We start from the raw sequence: 24341 nt of genomic DNA, 5'->3' as shown, positions 1-24341 counted from the left end.
GGGGGTACCAGGGATTGAACTTGGGGGCGCTCAACCACTGAGCCATATCTCCAGCCCTATTTTGTATTTTATTTAGAGATAGGGTCTCACTGAGTTGCTTAGTGCCTCATTGTTGCCGAGGCTGGCTTTGAACTCACCATCCTCCTGCCTCAGCCTCCAGAGCTGCTGGGATTTCAGATGTGCGCCACCCTGCCCAGCTGGATTGTGAGTTCAATCAATCCCAGGGGTCCAGGTCCCGCCCCCCCCCCACAACCAGATGTGGACAGATGTAAATGTAGACACAGAGACAAACTCAGAGGGAAAGAGGGATACCTGATGGATAGTACATGACCACAGAGGGTATTTAATGAGAGTTTATTAAATGAATGAAACAGGCCTTGCTTTGCCAGCACAAATCCTAGCATGGGTGAAGATCTGAGAAAGCAGATGGCGCTGTCCAAGGAAGTCTATGGATGGGGAGCTGAGGGGTGGGCTGACAAACTAAGTGAGCTTTCTGCCGGCTCTGATGCTGTCTTTTCTCCCAGGGACGATGCAGACAGAGCTAAGAGCAGTGGGTGGTTTGTGTCACTGATCCTTCTGGTTCTGTCCCAACAAAGCTGTGATTGAGGCTTTCGATAATCCCCACTTGTACGAATCTGTGGCTCCCCCATCACTGATTTTATCATGTTATTTTAGAGTTTGCTTCTGTGTGGGTGGACATCCGTGTGAAGTTACTATTAATACTGTATTTTGTGGTGGTAGGGATGGAGCCTGGGGCCTCATGCACACCAAGCATGTGCTCTATCCCCGAGCTCCACCCCCAGATCATGTGTGTAATTTTGAAAATAGCTTTAAAAAATTGCATCCTAATGATTGCATAAATGACAAATGAAGTAGCCAGGTGCAGCGGTGCGCGCCTGGAATCCCAGAAACTCAGGAGGCTGAGGCAGGAGGATCACTAATTCAATATTTTGAATTTGTACTTTTCCACTGGGCAATTAGACAATGTCTCAAAATAAAAAAGTTAAAAGGGCTGAGGATGTTGCTTAGTGGTAAAGTCCCCTTGGACTTTACTCAGTTCTTTTTTTTTTTTAAGAGAGAGAGAGAGAGAATTTTAATATTTATTTTTTGGTTCTCGGCGGACACAACATCTTTGTATGTGGTGCTGAGGATCAAACCCGGGCCACATGCATGCCAGGCGAGAGCGCTACCGCTTGAGCCACATCCCCAGCCCTGGATTCAGTTCTTAATACCAAAAAACAAAAAATGAAATTAAAAAAATAAAAACACCAGGGAGAGGAATACGCTGGCACTGGAGGACACGCACACAGAATCACATGACATTCCGACGTTAAACAGGTGGGGGTATCTATATGGATGCCCCAGTAGGCTGCTGGAGTTGGGGACAGAGACCTTGAGCTAGGTCTTCTGACCTGTCTCACTTCCTGCTGCCTGGAGATGCTGCTGCCTGGGTCAGACACATCCACACGTGCCAGGTGGGTCAGGTGGACACTGGGCATTGCAGAGTCTGCGGATCATGGACCCACAGATGGATGGGATATCCAGTCAACATGATGGCAGCGACCGAGAGGGCCTTAGAGTCCTCTTGGTTTGACTAAATTTTAGACAGGTCTTCCTGACTCAGGGCCTCCAGTTGCTTAGAGGACTGCTATGTCTGAATGTGTCCCCCAGAAGTTCAGGTGCTGGATGGAAACCTAAGATGAGGTCATCAGGGTAGGGAACCCGTGACGGCATTAGTGATTTCATAATAAGAGACCTGAGCTAGTGCACCTGCTCTGTTTCACCATGTGATGCCCTTGGACCTTTATTTTATTCATTTATTTATGTGTGGTGCTGAGAATCGAACTCAGTGCCTCACACATGCTTGGCAAGCGCTCTACCACTGAGCCACAAACCCAGCCCCCACCTCGGCCTCTTGCGATGCAGCAAGAAGGGCCTCACCAGATGCCGGTGCCTATTCTTGGGACTTCCCAACCTCCAGAACCATGAGCTAAATAAAACTCTATTATGTACAAATTAGCTAGTATGTGGTGTTCAGTTATAGCAACAGAAAATGAATTAAGACAAGCACTTGCTTAAGAAAACTTGTCATTTCAATTTCTTTCTCTGCTCCCTTTGAAATGGAGGTGAATCTTTTCTGGCCCCTGGCTGACTTTTCAACCTAGAATTGTCTTCCTTAAGGACCTGGGAGCCAGGTCTGTGAAATATAATCATCAAAGGAGACGGGGCCCCTATCTCCCAGTCTTGTGTGAAGTTAGGAGCCTAACTCTGATAAGGGACAATGAGCAAGCACAGTTGGCTCAATCAGAGAGATAAACTTTTGCAACCTCAGGAATAACTCTAAGTCCTGGACACATCCGTTGACCAGCTTCCTTTGGTCTTTCTTCAGTACTTTTCCACTAGCTCTTCCAACATTCAAAAGCCCTCCCACTTTTGTTTCCGTGGACTTGAGTTTATCTTCCCTCCTCTGTGGCAATCTTGAATAACATCTCCCTTGCCTGTTGAACTTCATCTGGTGCAATTTTTCTTTGACGGGAGACACCCAGCCACTGTGGACACTCACAAACTCCCCTGCCCTCATCTTGCCAAATCTCTGTCCCTCCCATCAGGCCTCACTTCCCAGAACCTGTTCAGCACCTAAATTACTCTTCCTGCTTCTCTGGTTCCTGCCCCAGGCTGTCTGTGGGGGGGCCGTCCAGATGGGGGCAGGGTGGACCTTAGGGTCTCTGGAAAGTGGAGTCTTGCCTGGAAGAAATCTGGGTTCTCCAAAGCCCCTGTGGAAAGTGGAGGAGTTGGAGGTCGTCACAGGAGTTCACAGTTTTAGAGATTGAGGTTTATGGAGATGGTGGACCAATGGTTGGGGTGGATTTTGACTCTGGTAACCTTTAGCAACTTTTAGAGTCTTTCAGGTTATCAAATAGGAAGTTCCCCAATACAGGAAGTAGTGATCACAGGAAATAGTGATTATAAAAACATAATCTCTGGGTTCACAGGGAGCTCAGTGTTCATTGAATAGCCCTCTGCAACGCAAGATTCCCACCAAAAGCCCTAGCATTAAATGAAATGTATAGGGGGCCATTGGTTTGGAACAGAAATCCTGCACTAAGCCCAAAAAACTCAAGCCAAAATGGACCTAGTGACCATTACTAGTGTCAAAAGACAAAAATTACAATAAATGTAGCTTAAAGATCTTAATGGACTTTATTTGTTGTTCTCAAATCCAGCAAGACTTCATTCCTTAAAATAAAATGAGTGTTCTAATGAGCTGAGCAAAGGAGGTTGACTTTGTACACAGAAGCATTAACAGCAGATAAAAAGCAGATCAGTCATTTTAAAACAATTGTTCTTTTCTACAGGTTAAAGGAACCTTGTTGGACTGGCTAAAATGGCTTGTTTGGTGAGTTGACTATTATCTTTGTTTCTCCCGATTTCTTGGAAGGTGAGCTAATTTAATTTCACTTGGTAGCATGGGACTTTGGCATGAGTGACTCCATTTTGGTTTGGTCTTCTGGGCTTAGTGCAGGACCTCAATCCAAACTGATGGTCTCCTACATGTTTTATTTAATGCTAGACATTTTGGTTGGCACTTTTGGGTTTGCACACAGCTATACAATGAACCCTGGGCTCCCTATGAACCTAGAGATTCTTTATTATTTCATAATCACTTTTTAGAAATTAAACTTTAGTAATGAAGTCATTAATTACTTAAGAGCTTGGAGAAAACTGAGGCCATTTTGGGGTTGCCATTAAGGTACTATTTTAAACATTTTTATTTTAGGAATTTTTAAACACAAGCCAATGTACAGAGAATGAAGTACACATCATGCAGGCTCCACAATTGTTGAAATGTCACTGATCTTGTTCTCCTTTCCCTGTTGGTGCTTGTCAGAGCATTAGGTGTTTTAAAGTGGGGTCCTGTGTTATTTTGCTCAAAATATTAATTTTGCTTAAAACACCATTTAAATGTAGAATTTTCGGGGGCTGGGGCTGGGGCTCAGTGACAGAGCACTTGCCTAGAATGTGTGAGGCACTGGGTTCGATCCTTGGCAGCACCACATTAAAAAAATAGTATTCTATATACTACAATAAAAAATATTTAAAAAGTAGAATTTTCTTTTTCAGTACAGGGGATTGACCTCAGAGGCTACTGAGTTACAACTCCAGCCTTTTTTATTTATTAATTTTGAGACAGGGTTTCGCTAGGTTGCCCAGCCTAGTCTTGAACATGTGATCCTCCTGCCTCAGCTGCCTGAGTAGCTGGGATTACAGGTGTGTGCCACTGCCCCAGGCTCTCGAAATAATTTTTAACCGGGGCTGGGGATGTGGCTCAAGCGGTAGCGCGCTCGCCTGGCATGCGTGTGGCCCGGGTTCGATCCTCAACACCACATACAAACAAAGATGTTGTGTCCGCTGAAAACTAAAAAATAAATATTAAAAAAAAAAAAGAAATAATTTTTAACTGATTGTAAACAGTCTTTGTGTCCCAAATAGTTGAGAAATATTCAGTATTTCTTGCCTTATTTGAAACTACTCCATTAATCAAGCATTTCATAATCACAATGATCGTTTAAAATATTAAGCCCTAGTAATGTATAATCAGTTGCTTTCAGTCGTTATGTTCTACATTAACTGTTCTCCGTATATTATCAGAATTGTGGAATTTCCTTCTGGAACTTTAGTCATTACCTTGCCAAAATCTGAATCATGTATATTGTGTGCCAATTTTTTCTTTTGTTTTCACAGATTGTACTGGCAGCATCAATATTTCTTTCTCAAAGCATATCTTAATTTTAAAAATATTTCAGTAGTGTTAAATAAATTCAAATTATTGTGCAACCAACATCTAGAACTTTCCATCTTGCAAAACTGAAACTCTACACTCATTAAACAACAACTCTCCTTTCTCTCATCCACCCTTGCTTAAGTCCCTGATGTCTTAGTCTGTTTTCTGTTGCTGTAACTTAATACCATAGACTAGGTGATTTATAAAGAAGAGAAGTTTATTTAGTTCATGGTTCTGGAGGCTGAGAAGTGCCAAAGACCATGGCACTGATATTTGGGGAGGGCCTTTTTGCTGCATCTTAAGGGGCAGAGGGATCACAGTGTGAGACAGAGTGGATGTGCTAGTCACCACCGTCTTTCTTCCTCTTATAGAACCACTAATGCCATCAGGGGGCTCCACCCTGATGCCTTCATCTCACCCTAATTACCTTTTAAAGGCCTCACCTCCAAATTCCATTCATATACAAGTTTGGGGATTATATTTCCAACACATGAACTATGTCCACCAACTACAATTTTCTACTTTGTTTCTGTGAATTTGACTACTCTACACACCTCACGTAAGTGGAATCTTATAGTATTTGTCCTTTTGTAACTGGTTCATTTCATTTAGCATATTGTTCTCAAAGTTTATCCATGTTGTAGCATATGTCAAAATTTCCTTCCTTTTAAAGACTGAGTAATATCCCATTGAATGGATATACCATATTTTGTTTATCTATGCATCCATCAATGGACATTTGGGTGTTTTTACATTTTGGCTATTTTAAGTAATCATACTATCAAAATGGTACACAAATATCTGTTTGGGATTCTGCCTTTGAAATGTTTTGGATATATACTATATTGGATCTTCATTTTTAAAATAAGTGAATTTATTTATGGTGCCAGGAATTGAATGCAGGGGTACTCCGCCACTGAGCCACATCCCCAGCCTTATTTTGTATTTTATTTAGAGACAGGGTCTCGCTGATTTGCTTAGTGCCTCATTTTTGCTGAGGCTGACTTTGAACTCCCAATCCTCCTGTCTCAGGCTCCTGAGATGCTAAGATTGCAGGTGTGTGCCACTGAGCCTGGCTTAATTTTTTTTTTATTAGAGCATCACCACTATGCATAATAGTGAGATGCATTATGCCAGATTCATACATGCACAAAATTTGATCAATCTTATCCCCAGGATCTTCCCTTCACTGCCTCCCTCCCTCCTCTTATCTACTCTATGCATCTCCTTCTTCTATTATTATTGTTATTATTATTATTATTCATGATCTTTATTCTGGACGTGTCACACTATTCTAGTTGCAACCTTCACCTTCTCATTTTCAAATACTATGCTGCTCATCCTCTATAGTTTGAATGCCGTTCGTCCCCCAAGGTTCCTGGGCTGGAAGCCTGGTCCCTAGTGTAGCAGTGTTGAGGCGGTCCGGCCTCCTGGAGGTTAACTAGGTCACGGGGGCTCCACCCTCTTGGACTGATTAATGCTGGAGGGGGTTCGACCTTATCTGACTGGATTAGTTCTCATCCACGTGGGTTGTTACATAGAAAATCTACTCTGTCTGCTTGACCCTCGTGCGTGAGGCTGGTTCCCTTTCTGCTTCTCTATCATTGACAAAAAACGGGGCCCTTGCCAGAACACTGGTGCCATACTGTTTAAACCTTCCACTCACTGGAATGTGGGTCTTAAAAAAACTTCTTTTCTTCTTCTTCCCCCTCCTTCATTTTCCCTCCCAGTACTGGGGATTGAACCCAGGAGCTTGCACATGCTAGGGAAGCTACATCCCTATCCCTTAAAAAATAATTTTTTTTTTGTATTTTTTTGAGACAGGGTCTCAGTAAGTTGTCCAGGCTGGCCTCAAACTTGTGACCCTCCTACCTTAGCCTTCTGAGTAGTTGGGATTACAGGTGTTCACCACTGGGTCTGGCTAAATCTCTTTATATTTCTTTTTTCTTTCGTGTTTTGAACCCAGGGTCTTGTGCATGTGAGGCAAGCACTCTACCAACTGAGCTATAGCCCCAGCCCTTTATATTTCTTTATAAAGGACCCAGCCTCAGGTATTTTGTCATAGCAACATGAATTGACTGAGACATCTCTATTGTTGCCGTAGACTCTGAGGCCAAGATTAGCATACAGGACTTCAAGACCAGTAGCTGAAGAAGGGATTTAAAGAAGCTAGGTTAAATCGAGTGTGAAGTTGGGCTGTAAATCTGTCCCAACAAAGGGCCCAGTGTGCCCCAGGGAGGGTGCTGGCACTGGGCATGTGGACTCTCACCTACTACAGCAGGCTGACAGTGGCAGCAGCTGAGAGTATCCTTGGTCCTGAAAACATCTCAGAGTGAAATCATAGCACCCACCATCCTCCCACCACCCACCACCCACCTTAATTTTTGTGTATTTTTTCCACTTCCAGAGCTCAAAATAAGGATGAATTACAGGATATTTTGAGATGAAATAAAATGCTTATTCTTACCATTTCTTGGAGGTTAAACATTCTTTTTTAAGTGAAACTTCTTTTTAAATAATATTTTTTAGTTGTCAATGGACCTTTATTTTTTAATTTTTAATTTTTTCAGGTTTAATATTAAAAATTTAAGAGTTTAATATTTGAATTAGATGGCTGGGTATCTGGATTGGCTGGGGTTGTGGCTCAGTGGGGGAGCACTTGCCTAGCAGGGGTGAGGACTGGGTTCGATTCTCAGCACCACAGATAAATAAATAAAATAATTAAATAAAGGCCCATCAACAACTAAAAATAAATAAATAAATAAATTCTTCATTACCCCCACTCCCTTGTCCAGGCACTTCTTAAAAATGTTCTTTCCTGGTTTACACAAGGTGAAAGGTAGAGTATGTTCTGTCATTAATGAATCTGTGCTATGTTTGGCCAGAATAGCAAATGTGGGGGAAAAATTTCCTCTGTCATCTTATTTTCTCAAAAAAATTTTCAATGGAGAGCGGCCGAGTTCCGGCTCCCGGAACCGTCCTGGAACCGCCCTGGCTCAGGGCTGCGGAGCCCGCGGAGGCTGCTTCTTGGACCCTGCTACTATCAGAGCATACACCAAACACTAAGCGGCCGAATTCCGGCTCCCGGAACTGAGCCCGCGGGGGCTGCTTCTTGGAGCCTACACTTATAGGAGCTTACACCGAGCACGGAGCGGCCGAGTTCCGGCTCCCGGAACTTCCCTGGACCGGGGCTAGGAGCCCGCGGAAACTGTGTCTCGGTCCGGGTCCTGCTGAGGGCAGGTCAGGACTCACCCATTGCTTGGGTTGCCTGGCAAGGGGAACGAAATGCTGCCATTCGCATAGGATACCAACATGGCAGAGATCTGATGTCAGCAGAAAGCGGTGGAGGAGAGATCTTCATCAATACCAGCGGTGACATAAGCAGTTGGTCTCCTGGTAAGGGGGGTGAGGCTCAGTCACCCGAGTCTCCTCAATTTGTCCTCGAGCCAGAGGGAAGGAGCCGGGCCGCCGCCAGCCCCCGGAGCAGGCCCAGCGGCTCGCCAGCGTGGTGACCGCGTGACCCCAATTGGAGAGGGGGCGGAGCGGAGCCGCCACCCACACCCGCCAGGTGGGCAGACCCACGACCCAGTAGTACATGGGCGTGGTAGGAGGGGCAGGGCAGAGCCGCCCTTCGCGCTTGCAAGGTAAACAGACCTGTGACAGCCTGGCGGGACAGGCCCAGTGGCCTGCCAGTGTGGTACACACGTCACCCCAACTCGAGTAGGGGCAGAGCAGATCCTTATCCAACGCCCGGATCAGGCCCTGCCGGTGTGGTGGTCACGTGACCCCAATTGGAGTGGGGGTGGAGCGGAACCGCCACCCGTGCCCGCAGGGTGAGCAGACCAGTGATCAACCTGCAGATCAGGCCCAGGGGTCCGCAGGCGTGGTAGGAGGGGCAGGGCAGATCCGCCGCCCGCGCCTTCAAGGTAGGCAGACCTACAACAGACCGGCGGATCAGGCCCAGGAGCCTGCCGGCGGGGTACAAACACCACCCCAATTGGAGTAGTGACAGAGCAGAGTCGCCTCCCTTGCCAGGAACAGACCCAGCATCCTGCAGGCGGGGTAGTCACGACACCCCAATTGGAGTAGGGGCAAAGCAGAGCCTCCACCCGTGCCCGAAAGGTGGGCAGATCTGCGACCGACCAGCAGGACAGGCCCAGTGGCCTGCTGGTACGACAGACACGTCACCCCAATTGGAGTAGGGGCAGAACAGAGCCGCCACCAGCTCCCAGAACAGGCCCAGTGACCTGCCGGCGTGGTAGCCACGACACCCCAATTGGAATAAGGAGAGAGCAGAGCCACCGCCCGCACCTGCAGGAAAGATACGCAAGCAGTATGAAAAGACAAGGAAAGAAAGGACCACAAGCAATGCAGGTCAACGCAACTTTAGAAGAGGTAACAGCTGCAGCAGATGGAATGTCAGATAAAGAATTCAGGATATACATGCTTCAGATGATCTGGAGTATCAAGGAAGACATTAAACAGCAAAATCAGACAATGAAAGATCACTTCGACAACGAATTACGCAAACAAATCCAGGAAGCAAAGGATCAACTATACAGGGAGATAGAGGTTATAAAAAACAAGCAATCAGAAATCCTAGAAATACAGGAAGCAATAAACCAACTTAAAAACTCAATGGAGAATACTACCAACAGAGTAGAACACTTAGAAGATAGAACATCAGACAATGAAGACAAAGTATTTCAACTGGAAAAGAACATAGACAGCTCAGCAAGACTGTTAAGAAACCATGAGCAGAACATCCAAGAAATATGGGATAACATTAAGAGACCAAACTTAAGAGTCATTGGGATACAGGAAGGTACAGAGCTCCAAACCAAAGGAATGAGCAGTCTATTCAATGAAATAATACAAGAAAACTTCCCAGACTTGAAGAATGAGACAGAATCCCAAATCCTAGAAGCCTACAGGACGCCGAATGTGCAAAATCATAAGAGATCCACACCTAGACACATTATAATGAAGATGCCCAACATACAGAATAAGGAGAGAATTTTAAAAGCTACAAGAGAAAGGAAGCAGATTACATTTAGGGGTAAGCCAATCAGGATAACAGCTGATCTTTCAACACAGACTCTGAAAGCTAGAAGATCCTGGAATAACATATTTCAAACACTGAAAGAAAATGGGTTCCAACCAAGAATTGTGTATCCAGCGAAATTAAGCTTCAGGATGGAGAATGAAATTAAAACCTTCCACGATAAACAAAAGTTTAAAGAATTCGCAGCTAGAAAACCATCTCTTCAAAACATCCTAGCCAAAGTATTACAGGAAGAGGAAATGGAAAATAACAAGGAAAACCAACAGTGGGAGGTAGGACAGTAAAGGGGGGGGGGGAAACAATCAAAGAGGAAAACAAACAATGTTTAGTAACAGAAATAAACAAATATGGCTGGAAGAACAACCCATATCTCAATAATAACCCTAAATGTTAATGGCTTAAACTCACCAATTAAGAGACACAGGCTAGTAGAATGGATCACAAAACAAGACCCAACAATATGCTGCCTACAGGAGACGCATTTGATAGGAAAAGACATACATAGGCTGAAGGTGAAAGGTTGGGAAAAATCATATCACTCATATGGACTTCGGAAACCAGCAGGCGTGTCCATACTCATATCAAATAAAATAGATTTCAAGCCAAAGTTAATCAAAAGAGATAAAGAGGGACACTACATACTGCTTAAGGGAACCATACACCAACAAGACATAACAATCATAAATATTTATGCCCCAAACAATGGTGCAGCTATGTTCGTCAAACAAACTCTTCTCAAGTTCAAGAGTCTAATAGACCACCACACCATAATCATGGGAGACTTCAACACACCTCTCTCGCCACTGGACAGATCTTCCAAACAAAAGTTGAATAAGGAAACTATAGAACTCAATAACACTATTAATAACCTAGACCTAATTGACATATATAGAGTATACCACCCAACATCAAGCAGTTACACTTTTTTCTCAGCAGCACATGGATCCTTCTCAAAAATAGATCATATATTATGTCACAGGGCAACTCTTAGACAATATAAAGGAGTAGAGATATTACCATGCATCTTATCTGATCATAATGGAATGAAACTGAAAATCAACGATAAAAGAAGGAAGGAAAAAGCATACATCAATTGGAGAATGAACAATAGGTTACTGAATGATCAATGGGTTATAGAAGACATCAAGGAGGAAATTAAAAAATTCTTAGAGATAAATGAAAACACAGACACAACATATCGGAATCTATGGGACACATTGAAAGCAGTTCTAAGAGGAAAATTCATTGCTTGGAGTTCATTCCTTAAAAAAAGAAAAAAACAACAAATAAATGATCTCATACTTCATCTAAAAATCCTTGAAAAAGAAGAGCAAAACAACAGCAAAAGAAGTAGAAGGCAAGAAATAATTAAAATCAGAGCTGAAATTAATGAAATCGAAACAAAAGAAACAATTGAAAAAATTGACAAAACTAAAAGTTGGTTCTTTGAAAAAATAAACAAAATCGACAGACCCTTAGCGATGCTAGTGAAGAGAAGAAGAGAGAGAACTCAAATTACTAGCATACGGGATGAAAAAGGCAATATCACAACAGACACTTCAGAAATACAGAAGATAATCAAAAACTATTTTGAATCCTTATACTCCAATAAATTAGAAGATAGTGAAGGCATAGATAAATTTCTTAAGTCATATGATCTGCCCAGATTGAGTCAGGAGGATATAGAAAACCTAAACAGACCAATATCAATTGAGGAGATAGAAGAAACCATCAAAAGACTACCAACTAAGAAAAGCCCAGGTCCCGATGGGTATACAGCAGAATTTTACAAAACCTTTAAAGAAGAACTAATACCAATACTTTTCAAGCTACTTCAGGAAATAGAAAAGGAGGGAGAACTTCCAAATTCATTCTATGAGGCCAACATCACCCTGATAGCTAAACCAGACAAAGACACTTCAAAGAAAGAAAACTACAGACCAATATCTCTAATGAACCTAGATGCAAAAATCGTCAATAAAATTCTGGCGAATCGGATACAAAAACATATCAAAAAAATTGTACACCATGATCAAGTAGGATTCATCCCTGGGATGCAAGGCTGGTTCAATATACGGAAATCAATAAATGTTATTCACCACATCAATAGACTTAAAAATAAGAACCATATGATCATCTCGATAGATGCGGAAAAAGCATTTGACAAAGTACAGCATCCCTTTATGTTCAAAACTCTAGAAAAACTAGGGATAACAGGAACATACCTCAATATTGTAAAAGCAATCTATGCTAAGCCTCAGGCTAGCATTATTCTGAATGGAGAAAAACTGAAGGCATTCCCTCTAAATCTGGAACAAGACAGGGATGCCCTCTCTCTCCACTTCTCTTCAACATAGTTCTCGAAACACTGGCCAGAGCAATTAGACAGACGAAAGAAATTAAAGGCATAAAAATAGGAAAAGAAGAAATTAAATTATCACTATTTGCAGATGATATGATTCTATATCTAGCAGACCCAAAAGGCTCTACAAAGAAACTATTAGAGCTAATAAATGAATTCAGCAAAGTGGCAGGATTTAAAATCAACACGCATAAATCAAAGGCATTCCTGTATATCAGCGACAAATCCTCTGAAATGGAAATGAGGACAACCACTCCATTCAAAATATCTTCAAAAAAAATAAAATACTTGGGAATCAACCTAACAAAAGAGGTGAAAGACTTATACAATGAAAACTACAGAACCCTAAAGAGAGAAATAGAAGAAGATCTTAGAAGATGGAAAAATATCCCCTGTTCATGGATAGGCAGAACTAACATCATCAAAATGGCGATATTACCAAAAGTTCTCTATAGGTTTAATGCAATGCCAATCAAAATCCCAATGGCATTTCTTGTAGAAATAGAGAAAGCAATCATGAAATTCATATGGAAAAATAAAAGACCCAGAATAGCAAAAACAATGCTAAGCAAGAAGTGTGAATCAGGCGGTATAGCGATACCAGACTTCAAACTATACTACAGAGCAATAGTAACAAAAACAGCATGGTACTGGTACCAAAACAGGCGTGTGGACCAATGGTACAGAATAGAGGACACAGAAACCAATCCACAAAACTACAACTATCTTATATTTGATAAAGGGGCTAAAAGCATGCAATGGAGGAAGGATAGCATCTTCAACAAATGGTGCTGGGAAAACTGGAAATCCATATGCAACAAAATGAAACTGAATCCCTTTCTCTCGCCATGCACAAAAGTGAATTCAAAATGGATCAAGGAACTTGATATCAAATCAGAGACGCGTCGTCTGATAGAAGAAAAAGTTGGCTACGATCTACAGTCGGTGGGGTCGGGCTCCAAATTCCTCAATAGGACACCCATAGCACAAAAGTTAATAACTAGAATCAACAAATGGGACTTACTCAAACTAAGAAGTTTTTTCTCAGCAAGAGAAACAATAAGAGAGGTAAATAGGGAGCCTACATCCTGGGAACAAATCTTTACTCCTCACACTTCAGATAGAGCCCTAATATCCAGAGTATACAAAGAACTCAAAAAATTAGACAATAAGAGAACAAACAACCCAATCAACAAATGGGCCAAGGACCTGAACAGACACTTCACAGAGGAGGACATACAGTCAATCAACAAGTACATGAAAAAATGCTCAACATCTCTAGCTGTCAGAGAAATGCAAATCAAAACCACCCTAAGATACCATCTCACTCCAGTAAGATTGGCAGCCATTAGGAAGTCAAACAACAACAAGTGCTGGCGAGGATGTGGGGAAAAGGGTACACTTGTACATTGCTGGTGGGACTGCAGATTGGTGCAGCCAATTTGGAAAGCAGTATGGAGATTTCTTGGAAAGCTGGGAATGGAGCCACCATTTGACCCAGCTATTCCCCTTCTTGGTCTATTCCCTAAAGACCTAAAAAGAGCATGCTACAGGGACACTGCTACATCGATGTTTATAGCAGCACAGTTCACAATAGCAAGACTGTGGAACCAACCTAGATGCCCTTCAATAGACGAATGGATAAAAAAAATGTGGCATTTATACACAATGGAGTATTACTCTGCATTAAAAAATGACAAAATCATAGAATTTACAGGGAAATGGATGGCATTAGAGCAGATTATGCTAAGTGAAGCTAGCCAATCCCTAAAAAACAAATGCCAAATGTCTTCTTTGATATAAGGAAAGTAACTAAGAACAGAGTAGGGACGAAGAACAGGAGAAGAAGATTAACATTTAACAGGGATGAGAGGTGGGAGGGAAAGGGAGAGAGAAGGTAAATTGCACGGTAATGGAAGGAGACCCTCAGGGTTATACAGTGGAGGGGGTAGAGAGAGAGGAGGGGAGGGGAGGGGAGAGGTGGGGAGGGGGGAGGGTGGATGATGGGAAAGGCAGCGGAGCACAACAGACACTCGTATGGCAATTTGTAAATCAATGGATGTGTAACTGATGTGAATCTGCAATCTGTGTATGGGGTGAAGGTGGGAGTTCATAACCCACTAGAATCAAAGTGTGGAATATGATATGTCAAGAAATTTGTAATGTTTTGAACAACCCACAATAAAAAATTAAAAAAAAAAAAAAAAAAAAAAAAAAATTTTCAATGATCCAATTGATTTTATAATTGCTTTCCATTTTCTGATCTTAATTAGTTTTCCTTCTTGATAGATATCAATAGGATTACTACTTTATCTTAGAATTTCAACATCTTAAAATAATATGTAAGTAACAAGTCATTAGGTTTCAGTAATAGCTTATTTTTATGCTGATGAAATTTCTAAAATGATAAGACAATTGCTATAATAATATATAACAAACTGGTTATTGCATAATCCTGATTTCTGCCCACTCACATTCTTTATGGATGATTAATGGTAATCGGATATTAGTTAACATATAGTGATTCATGCCAAGGAAAAGACTTGTAGATTTAAATTTGGAATTTAACAATTCCAGTCTGGCAGAGAAAACAAGTAGCTGGAAATATGAACTGCAACATGAAATATCAAATACAACTGATATGCAGACCCTGGAAGGGGACTGTTTTCCTTAAAAGATGTTTTTTAGGGGCTGGGGTTGTGGCTCAGTGGTAGAGCGCTTGCCTAGCATGTGTGAGGCACTGGGTTTGAGCCTCAGCACCACATAAATGTAAAATAAGGATACTGTGTCCACCTAAAACTTAAGAATAAATAGTTTTTAAATTTTTTTTTTGAGGAGAGAGAGAGAGAGAGAATTTTAATATTTATTTTATTTTTTTTTAGTTTTCTGTGGACACAACATTTTTGTTTGTATGTGGTGCTGGGGATCGAACCCGGGCCGCACGCATGCCAGGCGAGCGCGCCACTGCTTGAGCCACATCCCCAACCCGAACAAATATGTTTTTAAAAATAAAATAAAGGTATTGTGTCCACCTACAACTAAAAAATAAATGTTTAAAATGTTAAAAAAAGAGATGGTCTTTATCAGATGCAATAGCAGCTCCTTGTTTAGAAGCACCAGCTATTTTAGATGATACAAGCAAGGTCTTTCCATTTCCAAACTGATGCAATGGTAGCCATCAACCCTGTTGGAACAAAACACTCTACTGCCACCTGCTGGAGACAGTTGCAACATACTACAAATCATATGGGCTTTGCAAATAGCAAAGAGATAACATAAGACACAAACATTTCCAAATATTTGTTTTCAAGATAATAAAGATGCCTGCACTGATAATGGTACCTCCTTAGGTCTAGGGTTCTTGTGCAGTGCCCTACATAAACAGCGGTATATGGTGATAGTGGAAAGCTTCACACAGGTGGGGCAGATGTGAGGGTTGGGTTGGCTCATGACAAAGCAGAAGACAGAAGGCTTTTAGGGAAAGACCCACAGTCAACAGTAGCAGGACTTGGGAATTAAGTAGGAGTGGGTTTTAGGACCATCTGAAGGGATGGTTGGGGTCATAAGGAGGCAAATCAAGTTAGTAGGTGTTGACGGATGATCATCAGTTGTGGGCCAAGAGACTCAGGCTCTAACCTGCATTTGCTGTGTCCTTGGGAGAGTCCGACTCCCTGAGCTTCTTTTGCGCACTCTTTCTGGAAGTGTTGCCTTCTGCCCTCTCAGGTCTTAGAATAATGGGTCCGGGACACAAGGGATCCAAGGAATGGTGTGTTCTCACTGCAGTTTTGGTTGCAGCAGCCAGGGGGAACTTGGCCACATTCTGGTCACCCTGGTGTCGCACACACCCACGGGCAGGTGAGGACTAGGGGCCTTAGATAAATGCTGGGAAGAATATGCAGAGGGTCTCTTGACCTGGATTCCTCCATTTCTATCCACAGCCTCCTGAAAGCTCCCAGCTGCCTTTAAATCCCACACCTCTTTGCCTTTTCCAAGGATTTACATTGTCCACCCCTTTCCTACCCTCCTCTCACTTGTATCCTCCGTTTCCCTCACTGCCCTTCACCCCCTCCTGGCACATCCTTCTACCCCCACTTCTCCTCCACTTCTCTACCATCATCCCTGCCTCCCTCACACTCCAACCCCGCCCTCTCCCACCACTTCTTTCCTTCCTCCAGCTCCCAGCCCCTTCTACTACCCCTTATAACTCCCCGCCTTTCCTCAGCCTCTCTTCCCCTCACTTCCCATCCCTTCTTTTCCAAGTTCATTCGACTATAGAGTGTTGAAGCTAGATTAGTGTGATTCATAAGGAGGTCAGATAAAATATGGGATGCTAATTTCCATTTGAATTTCTGGCAAACAATCGATAATTTTCAGTAAACTATGTACCAAATGTTTCATGGTGCCTCCTTATACTAAAGGGCTAACTGTTGGGGCTGAGTGTGTAGCTCAATGGTGGAGCACATACTTAGCATTCATGAGTACCAGAAAAAAAAAATCCAAAAATTCTTTGTTGTATATCCAAATTCCAATTTTGTTAGGTGTTCCTGTGTTTTTATTTGCTACATATGGTAATTCTGTTCCTGTCTCTCTCAGACTGGTATCCCTAGAGATACTACAGCTCTCAGGCAGTCCAGGTTCCCCACTCTGCCCAACTTAGTTCTTCAACAGTCACCCTGGGTTCCCCTGTTCCCCATAACCCAGCAACTAAATGGTTCTCACCAGGCAGTGCACTGGAGCTACAGGACATTACTCCAGCTCCATAAGGACTACTGGCTCTATTTGGTTGGGGCCTGACTTAACTCCATTTTTACTGCTATAACAAAATACCCAAGGCTGGGAAATTTATAAAGAAAATAGGTTTACTTAACTCACAATTTGGGGTAATTTTTTAATTTACCACATCCACTTGCTTTAGACATGTAAATTTTTATAGAGACAAAGAGAAATCAATGGGGATATGATGGGGGAAAATGATCATGTACCCTCTTAAGTTTTTGGCATAGGTACAGTTCTCTACAGGGCTTTCCATGATACAGTGGTAAGTTTCAAGTGTTTTCACTTGGCCATTTATACCATAATCACCCTTAATTCACAGGTTCAGAAGCCATCGAGGTGAATTCTACCAAATGATGAAGTGCATCTATCCAAAATATATATTAAAAGGTGGAGGAAAATAAATTAAAAGGTGGAGGAAAATAACCACAGGGTGGATTCATGCACTCATGGACCTCATTGTGAGATGGACTTGGGCCAAACTTGGGTAAACAATCAACTCGAAGTCCTAGTACAAGGGTCTGCTTCCGAGAACCTCCCCTGGAAACAAGCCTCTTGGCTTATGTTCCCCACAAGGAGAACACTGAGAAGTTTCTGCGCTGTTTTCTCAGGCAGTACCATTCTGGGGAAGCTGACATAAGGGAGAGCAGGGGAGGGCGTTGGAGATTGTCTGCCTGAGCTGACCACTGCTAGCTGTCAAGTGCGATTCAAGAAGGGAGATGAATTTAGCCACTGGCTCCTGTCACTCATGAAAGGCTCCAGACAGCACGAACTTGCTGTGCTTCCAGGTTGTGTTTGTCCGGGAGTTCAACGGGTTCTCTGAAGTGTCAAGTGCTGGCATCCACAGGGAAGCCCCAGGGCTTAAGGAAGAGGTGCCCAGTGCAGCCTGAGGTCAGGGGCTGCTGCTGCTGTGCCCATGTGGGCTGGCGTGAGTTCACATAGTGTTGGTTGCTGCTGCAGAGAAACAAGAGAAACGAGTTTCAGACTGGGTGTGGTGGGGCACACCTGTAATCTCAGACTTGGGACATGAAGCAGGAAGATCACAAGATCAAGGCTAGTCTGGGAACTTGGTGAGACCTTGTTTCAAAATAAAAACTAAAATAGGCTGGGGATGTACCTCAGTAGTAGAGCGCCCCTGGTTTCAATCTCCCCCCAACCCCCAATAGAAACAAGTTTCCAAAGACCTCAGGCCCAGGTAAGGTCAAGAGGATCTGAAATGACAAGTAAATGACACATGACATGAACCCTAATTAAGCTCTTTCACACAGTTGCCTAAACCTGGTGATTAGGATTTAAATTCTAAACTACTGATACTATGTCATTGAAAGCTGGCTGTCTACTAATAAAGTTTCTTCTGTCAATGTAGTTATAGCTTGCCAGGAAAATGACTGTTTCGTAAGTTTTCAAGTTTATTCTAATTTTTAAAATTATTTGTGTTCTTTTCTTTTTTTTTTTTTTGCGTAACTGAGGATGGAACCCAGGATGCCAATGCTTTACCACTGAGCTACATCCCCAGCCCTTATTTTTTTTGAGACAGGATCTCACTAAATTGCTGAGGCTGGTCTTGAATTTATGATCCTCCTGTCTCCTGAGTTGCTGGGATTATGGCATGCACCATTGCACCCAGCTGCTTCTTTGGTTTTCAAGCAATCAAGTTCCTGTATTAACTTCTGAGTGAAACAATTGAAATTATTTCTCATTCCTTCTTGAACCTTGAGTAATAAAGAGGTACATAAAACAATAGTGTCTTCTACAATCAGTGGCACCTTAGATTTGTTGAAATATTTTACATACATTGATTGCTAAAACACACTTTCTGACTTGTTCATTTATTTTAATATGGATGGTTTTAAAAATTATATTATTTAAACCTAAAAGAATGATGTAGGAGTCTTATTTTGGGGGAGGTGGATACCAGAGATTGAACTCAGGGACACTTGGCCACTGAGCCACATCCCTAGCCCTATTTTGTATTTTATTTAGAGATAGGGTCTCGCTGAGTTGCATAGTTCCTCGCTAAGTTGCTGAGGCTGGCTTTGAACTCGAAATCCTCCTGCCTCAGCCTCCTGAACTGCTGGGATTACAGGTGTGTGCCACTGTGCCCAGCAAGAGTCTTATTTAAAAGGTGTAAATATTCAAAATATTGGACTTTTGTAGTTATTCAGTCACATTATTTAAAATTTATATGCCATCTTAAATATATATCAAGGCCTTCTGGTGGGGACATGAATGTAAGTTTACAAAGACCCCTGATAGAAGAAACCCAAACAATCGCCCATGGGATAAAGTTTGAACTTTAAACATCTGTTAGGACTGTGGAGTGTTGAAGCTAGATTAGTTTGATTCAGAGGACTAACTAGCAATCCTCCTGCCTTTGCCTCCTGAGTGCTGGGACTAATAGCAGGTGCCACCACCCTACTATAAATCTGTTATAACAGAACTTTCAGGTGATTCTGGTGCATGCTAAAGTGTGAGAACCACTGAACTGAAGTTTCTTGGCAGTGCCAGATTCTTCTATTTCACCCCATCCTGATGCAACATTCCTGGTTGGGAGGAAGAGTCAAAGAATTTGTGATCCTCCTGTTTCAGTTTCTTGGATAGCTAGGATTACAGGCATGTGCCATTGAGCCAGGCTTGATCCAAATAATTATACAGCAGCATGTTAATTATCTCCTTCAAGGGCAGTTGGGATTAATAATTAAGATGCACAGCCATTACTTCCTTGATTTTTTTCTGGGTGACAATTGAGACAAATAAAAGTTTGATGTCCTCACAGTAAAATTCAAAGTTTTATTTTAGTATTTGGCCTCGGTATAAATTTTCACTATAAAACTCAGTAACTCAAGCCTTAATAGATCATATGGGCAGTGCTTTGTGCCACATGACTTGACTTCATCTGTAACTAACAACCTTTGCTTTCTTGCTTCGTTCCCCCTTGATGTCAATGAAATAACACAATTCTGTTTCCTTCTTCTTAGTCTCTGTGTGGCTGGTTCCCACTTCTTCATTTCCTACTTTGCCAAAAGTTTTGTGTCAGGAATAATTGTTGAATGTTGTCAAAATGCTAATTTTATTTATGGAATAATCATGATAATTTCCTTTAATCTATTTTGGTGAGTGACATACCTATATTTCCTGATGTTAAATCAACCTTGCATTCCTAGAAAAACTTCAATTTGAATTTAGTTTTTCTTTTCTTTTTTTTTTTAAAGATTGCTTTTTAGAGCAATTTTGGGTCCACAACTTAACTGAGCAGAAGGTACTGGGGGGATGCCCATAAACACCCTTGCCTCTGACACACACAGCCACTCCAGTATCAACATCCTGCATTGGAGTGAGAAACTTGTTACATTCAATGAATCAGCACAGACACATCATTATTACTTAAAGTCCATAGTTTACAGAATGTACATTCTATGGGTTTGGATAAATGCATAATGCCATGTATCCACTATTATGATATCATACAGAGTAGTGGCACTACCCTAGCAATCTTCTATGTTCTGCCTATTCATACCTCCTTCTCCCTCTAATCTCTGGCCACTGTGGATATTTTTATTTCCACAGGTTTTCCTTTTCCAGAATGTCAAATGGTTGGTATCACATAGTATGTAGCCTTTTCAGATAAGTTTCTTTCATCTAGTAATACACATTGGAGGTTCCTCAGTGTCTTTTTATGCTGTGATATCAGCTCATTTATTTTTAGTGCCGAATACTGTTCCATTGCATGGATTTACCACAGTTTATTTTTCCATTTCCCTACTTAAGGACATCTTGGTTACTTTCAAGTTTTGGCAATTCTGTGGTGGTGGACACCTGAAATCCCAGCAAACTGAGAGACTGAGGCAGGAAGATTGCAAGTTCAAAGCCAATCTGGGGAACTTAGAAAGGCTATCTCAAAATAAATAAATAAATAAAAAAGGCCTTGGGATGTGACTCAGTGGTGGAGCACCCCTGAGTTCAACACACAGCACACACACACACACATTAAAAAAAAAAATCTCAAAGTTTTGGCAACTATGAATAAAAAATGCTATGAACATGCATATGTAGATTTGTGTGAACATGTTTTCAACTAATTTGGGTAAATGTCAGAGAGTGCAATTGCTGGATTGTATGGTAAGAGAATGCCTAGTTTGCAAGAAACTGCCAAACTGTTTTCCAAAGTGGCTGTACCCATTTTGCAACGCTAGCAGCAATGAGACTTCCTGTTGCTCCACATCCTCACCAGCATTTGGTGTTGTTAGTTTTTTGGGTTTTATCTATTCTGATAGGTGTGATAATCTCATTTTACTTTTAAAATTCTCTATGACTCATGCATGATATTGAGCATCTTTTCAAGTGCTTATTTGCTAAATTTGTATCTTTTGTGAGGTGTCTCTAGATCTTTTGTCTATTTTTTTAAGTCAGGTTTTAATCTCTTATTGTTGAGTTCTTGGTACATTTTGAATAATGGAACTTTGTTTGATATGTCATTTTTTTCCCAGCATGTGGCAAATCTTCTCAATCTCTTGACAGTGTCTTTAACCCAGAAACTTTAATTTTAATGAACTCCAGATTTTTAATAATTTCTTTTACAGATCTTGTCTTTGGTGTTGTATCTAAAAATTAATGCCAGATCCAAGATCTTGCACTCAGATAGATTTCTCTTCTGCAATATTCTAGTAGTTTTTATAATTTTGAATTTACATTTAGGTTTTGATCAATTTTGAGTCAATTTTTGTAACTGGGTATAAGATCTATATCTGGGTTCTTTTCTTTCTTGCATGTGGATACCCAATTGTACCAGCATCATTTGTTGAAAGGACTACCTCTTCTTTATTGTACTGCCTTTGCCCCTTTGTCAAAGATCAGTTGACTATATGAGTCAATTTCTGAGGTCTCTTTTCTATTCCATGGATCTATTTGCCTGTTCCTTTTTTATCTTTTGGCAGTGTTGGGGACTGAACCCAGAGCATCATGCATGCTAAGCAAATGCTCTACTACTGAGCTATACCCCCATTTCCATTTGCCTATTCTTTTGCCAATACAACAACTGGACCTTGATTACTATAGTTTATAGAGTCTTGAAATAACTTAATGTTGGTCCTGTGATTTTTTTTCCTTCTTCTATATTGTGCTGACTATTCTGGGCCTTATGCTTCTCCATATAAATTTTAGAATCAGTTTGTCAATATCCACAAAATTGCTGGAATTTTGACTGAGATTTCATTGAATCTAGAATCAAGTTGGAAGAACTGGCATTCTGACTATACTGAGTTTTTCTATCTGTGAACATGGAATTTCTCTCCACTTATTTGTTCTTTTTTGATTCATTTTATTGGTCTTTCAGTTTCCCTCATAGATCTTGTACATATTTTGTCAGATTTATAACTAAGTATTTCATTTTGGAGAGACAATAATATTAAGATAGCATGTCTTTAATTTCAAATTCCACGTTAACCTTATATGATAAAACCCAGTTACAATCTTTTATTAGTTTTAGGAGCTTCGTGTGCTTTCCTTTTTTTGTGTGTGTGGGGGCATACTGGGGATTGAACTCAGAGGCACTCAGTCACTGAGCCACACCCCAGCCCTATTTTGTATTTTATTTAGAGACAGGGTCTCATTGAGTTGCTTATCACCTCGCTGTTCCTGATGCTGGCTTTGAACTCTTGATCCTCCTAGTGTGTCACCACACCCAGCCTCATCTGGTTTTATCTCCATTCCAGATAGAAAAAAGGAGACCATCAGACATGTCAGAAGAATAGGGTCATTACTGACAGATGCAACAGAGAAATCAGGCCCTGCTTAGAAAATGGAAGTGACATTTTGTATATTTAGAATGTAACAAAACGTGTTAATTATTACTTTTTAAAAATAAAGCAAGTAGTTATGTGGTGAATAACTACATATAATGCAGTCTCAGAAAGGTTCTTTGCCTTACCTGACCTATAATCTAGTACATCTGACTTCCTAATTCTGGCTGTGTTTCAATCCACATGTCTTTACAAGTGGAAAGCTATTTCTTAACCCAGGGCTCTCCAAACTTATCTGCTCAAGTCCCTTCAATATTATAGAAGAATGGGAGCCTACCTCAGCCACTTCATGACTTCATGTTACTTTGATTTCTTCTTTCTTTTTAAAAGTTATACTTCTGCTGCGCGACCAGCACGCTAGCTTCATACTAGAGGTTCCAAACATAGAAGTTAACTAGTGAGATCAAAATAAAGACACATAATCAATTTACCTTTTTCTTGCCCAGGTAAGAGACGGCTTCTCCCGGCTCCTGCCTCCAGCCACCTGGCGGTAGCGAGGTTTACACAAGAGACCAGCAGGAAAGAGGAAGAAGCATGCCAGAGAGTGGGCTTTTATTGGGGAACAAAAAATTCAGGGGAAAATTCCATCCAATGAAGGTAGAGGGGGACAGCATTCCAAGGTCAGGGTCAATGATTGGTTTCCAGGTCAATGGTCAGTCACACCCCCACACGGACAAGCCCTCCCACCTGGAAAGGGTGGGGAAGGCTCTGACACAGCTGGTCTGAACGCCTGACACCCAGTCAGGGAGGTAGACCAATCACGTGCAAGAACGGCTTCCCATATATACTGATTTGCACTCTTTCCAGAAAACATCTTTGATTCATAATACATATCTAAATAATACCAGATAAACTGCAAATCTTTTTCTGCATCTTAAACTTGATGCTACAGTAAGATGTAGCCAGGTGCACACGCCGATAATCCCAGTGGCTCTGGAGGCGGAAACAGGAGGATCCCAAGTTCAAAGTCAGCTTCATTAATGGCGAGGCACTATGCAATTCAGTGAGACCCTGTCTCTAAGTAAAAATACAAATTAGGGCTGGGGATGTGGCTCAGTGGCCGAATGAACTCTTACTTCCTATGTGTGAGCTTCCTTCTTTACTCTTTCTCCACCTTTGCACACTTCAGAGGGACTAGTTAGATTGGATCTTTTAAAAGGGCTAAGGTATAGCTCAGTTGGTAGAGTGCTTGCCTTGTATCTGCAAGGTCCTGGGTTCAATCCCCAGTAAAACACACACACACACACACACACACACAAAGTAACTGGGCTGGGGTCATAGTTCAGTGGTAGAGCCCTTGCCTAGCATGTGTGAAGCACTGGGTTTGATTCTTGACATCACATATAAATAAGTAAAGGTCCATTAAAAACTAAAAAAAATTTTTTTTAAATTGTAATAACCCAATATATTTTACAGATAATGTAACCGCAGTTTATTGCCGCTCACAATCACAACACACAACCACAGTTTTCCACATAGTGGCCAATAGTCAGGTAATTAAATTCATACCAAATTAGATAACATTGAACAGTTTTTTAAAAAATCACAGCTGGACAGTGA

The 24341-nt window shown here is 41.6% G+C and overlaps 1 protein-coding gene across 2 annotated transcripts in view; it reads right to left on the bottom strand.

Moving 5' to 3' along the window:
• The window catches only part of Lypd5 (LY6/PLAUR domain containing 5), a 31821-nt gene that overhangs the window by 6546 nt on the left and 934 nt on the right, over positions 1–24341 (bottom strand). The window contains exon 2 of one of the 2 annotated variants that reach the window (XR_006854179.2): positions 17052–17937. The exons of the other annotated variant lie outside the window; for it this stretch is intronic. The gene's annotated coding sequence lies outside the window, so the exon portion shown is untranslated. Of the gene's footprint in view, positions 1–17051; positions 17938–24341 lie in introns of those variants that run through there. 2 annotated transcript variants of the gene reach the window in all.

Source organism: Marmota monax, unplaced genomic scaffold (genome assembly GCF_021218885.2).
Source record: "Marmota monax isolate L192 unplaced genomic scaffold, Marmota_monax_Labrador192_F-V1.1 WCK01_AAM20220418_F8-fsc00149, whole genome shotgun sequence".
Classification (NCBI taxonomy): Eukaryota; Metazoa; Chordata; class Mammalia; order Rodentia; family Sciuridae; genus Marmota; species Marmota monax.
The sequence above is the reverse complement of the archived record's forward strand: the minus strand, read 5'-3'. Positions and strand labels throughout refer to the sequence as shown.